The sequence below is a fragment of the Gymnodraco acuticeps genome, unplaced genomic scaffold (assembly GCF_902827175.1).
Source record: "Gymnodraco acuticeps unplaced genomic scaffold, fGymAcu1.1, whole genome shotgun sequence".
Classification (NCBI taxonomy): Eukaryota; Metazoa; Chordata; class Actinopteri; order Perciformes; family Bathydraconidae; genus Gymnodraco; species Gymnodraco acuticeps.
Window position 1 is genome coordinate 4,331,231 of NW_022990501.1, and position 2,804 is coordinate 4,334,034.

Here is a 2,804-nt window from a genome sequence, read left to right on the forward strand (position 1 = left end):
CAAAGCCGCAAGGCATTCTGGGATTGTAGTTCCTGACGAGAAAGGTGGGTCCACGAGATACATTCCGCGAGACCAGCGTATTCATGACTGAAATGGGGAAAAACTGAATCATTGGTTCATTAATTTCTTATGTGTGTAATCATCATTCATTAAATAGCAAATTGTTTTGTTTTTTTCATCCAGCTTTGGTATGTTTTTAATACTCCAATAGACATAAACGAAAATATGTATTTGTTATTATTACGTATAAATTGCTTTTTCTAAATCATTCAACAAACAAACAGGCTTTTCCCACCGCCTTTCTTCAAATAAGTGCAAAATACAAGTAGCCCAGATTCAATTGAAAGCTATTATACAGCATTTATAAAGTAACAGTTAAAAAAAAACAGTTCAAATGTGAGGAAAATATAAAATACAAAAATGTTTCAGAAAAATGTCATACATTTTATACCATTTCATTCATATACCATTATTTTAGACTACTTTTGTTGTTGGGATATATAAATAACAATTGTATACTTTGTATCTCATCTATGACAAAATAATCAGTAGCCTAATGCCAGAGAACTTAATACCAAATAAATTTTTCTAAATATGTAACCTACGAATGTACCCTAATCTACAGATGTAAACTGTACAAGGGATCTATGATTTGCCTATGATCTTGTTATGACATCTAGTAGCAATTGCACAAATGTATAAATTAACATGAGTGGTTACTCCCGTGCAGTCATTAAAACATAATACTGACAGACCTTTAAGAAAAAACTGTTGTTACTTCAGGAAGGAAATGAGTGATTCACTTTCCAAGAAGTTGGAGCAATGATTTTGTTTTAGATCAGCAGTTTGAATAACTGTCACTCCTTATTAGTAGAGTGAGTTATATAGATTTGTGGTAACTCGCATTATATGTGGCCCTCTCCATACGCCATCACTGTGTGTGCTGGAAATTAGCCATGTCGGCTAAAGCTGCACCATTTACTGTTTTTGTGACAGTTCATCGATGGGGACTGTCCACGACACTATAAATAAATAAACTAAACTAAACTCATTCACAGAGACATTTCACAAGTATTAACATTTGAAATAAAACAAGTAACCTTTGGGCTTTACGAGCATAGGAGACACTTAGGAATATCCACTCCATTACTGTTGGATGTTGTTGCTTAAGGTGTCCCTTTATTGGAGGCATGGCCCAAACAAAAAAACGATATTTTTGACCATAATTATGCAAGAAAACAAATGACGCCCTCTCTGACTCGGTTTATTTGTTATAACTGAATAACAGAAAAGGTTAAGTTATTAGTGCCCTTCTTCATTATTTTACAGTAAAAAGGGAAAGTCAACTTGTCACCCCCTGCTGGCACCATAAACTGGTACAACTTAATATGCCGTGCTAATTAACTAATAAAGAAAGAAAACACAACTTTGTTGGACACACTATACAATTACTTATTTTATGACTTACTCTGTACTGTTTTAACCATCAGATCATATTTGTTTTCCATGGTTTGTATCTTAACAGGTTTGTGCAATATATATTTTATTTTACCTAATTTCATTTTCAATAATTGACGGTGCGTTATATGCATACTGTATGTGCTGTTAATCAGCCTGATATTTGTCTTGATTTCTTTCATTGCTTTAGAGGACTCGCTTTTCAGACCCTCTGAGCCTTTGTCATAACTTTTTGACTGGAGGATATTAGGATAACTCTGTTGATAGAATACATTTAGTTAAAGTCAACCTTTCCGTTTTTGTAATGTAGATAACAATGACTAGAGATCAGCTGCCTGAAACAGTAGCTGAAACTTGAAAAACACAAATTCTCAGGTTTCATATGTGTATTTTGTGCCTCTAATCCAGGGGTGGGGAACCTTTTTCCTCTCAAGGGCCATTTCAAATTTTTTCAACATCCTCCGAGGGCCGTACAAATTATTGAACTCAACCTCTGCTGATAAAAATACTAAAATCACAGCCCATTCAGTTCGCCTTTCTTTCATGCTGTGCAAAGAAACAGCAACCTCTTAATCCAGATATCTTACTCGCGCATGTATTCACGTGCACGGTTGTGGCATGACCACCAAAACAGAAAGATATGGACACAAGATGTGTGCAAATGTATTTAGTTTCGTGTCCATGTGGACATGATTTAAGTGGGGGGTGGACCTAACCACCTCTAGAGGAGACCGGGGGCATGCTCCCCCGGGAAGATTTTTTTTTTTAAATGTTGAAGTTAAAAGCATCAATTTGGTGCACTTTGAGAGCAACATTAAGAGATCTATGGATACATCTCTCAACACCCATATGAAACAGAACTGGAAGCAGATTTTCTTTTTCTTTATGGATATTTTACAAATCACTCCCCTTTCAAACTGTATTCTTGTTTATTAAAAACAACTTTGTTTTCCTGTCATATTATTTTATACCTGTTTACTTTATTTTCTTGTTTTTTTGATAACTATAATGATCATATAAAGATGTGCCTCCTTTACCTCACTGGTTGGAGAAAAAGCTTCTTATATTCGTTAGCATAGCTAGCTAACCAGATGCTAATAACAACAAAGTTATTGACTGTATGATCAGTATGACAGATGAACAGATCGCCACTGGGCTTTCAACTAAAGGCAAGGCAAGGCAAGGCAAGGCAAGGCAAGGCAAGGCAAGGCAAGGCAAGGCAAGGCAAGGCAAGGCAAGGCAAGGCAAGGCAAGGCAAGGCAAGGCAAGGCAAGGCAAGGCAAGGCAAGGCAAGGCAAGGCAAGGCAAGGCAAGGCAAGGCAAGGCAAGGCAAGGCAAGGCAAGGC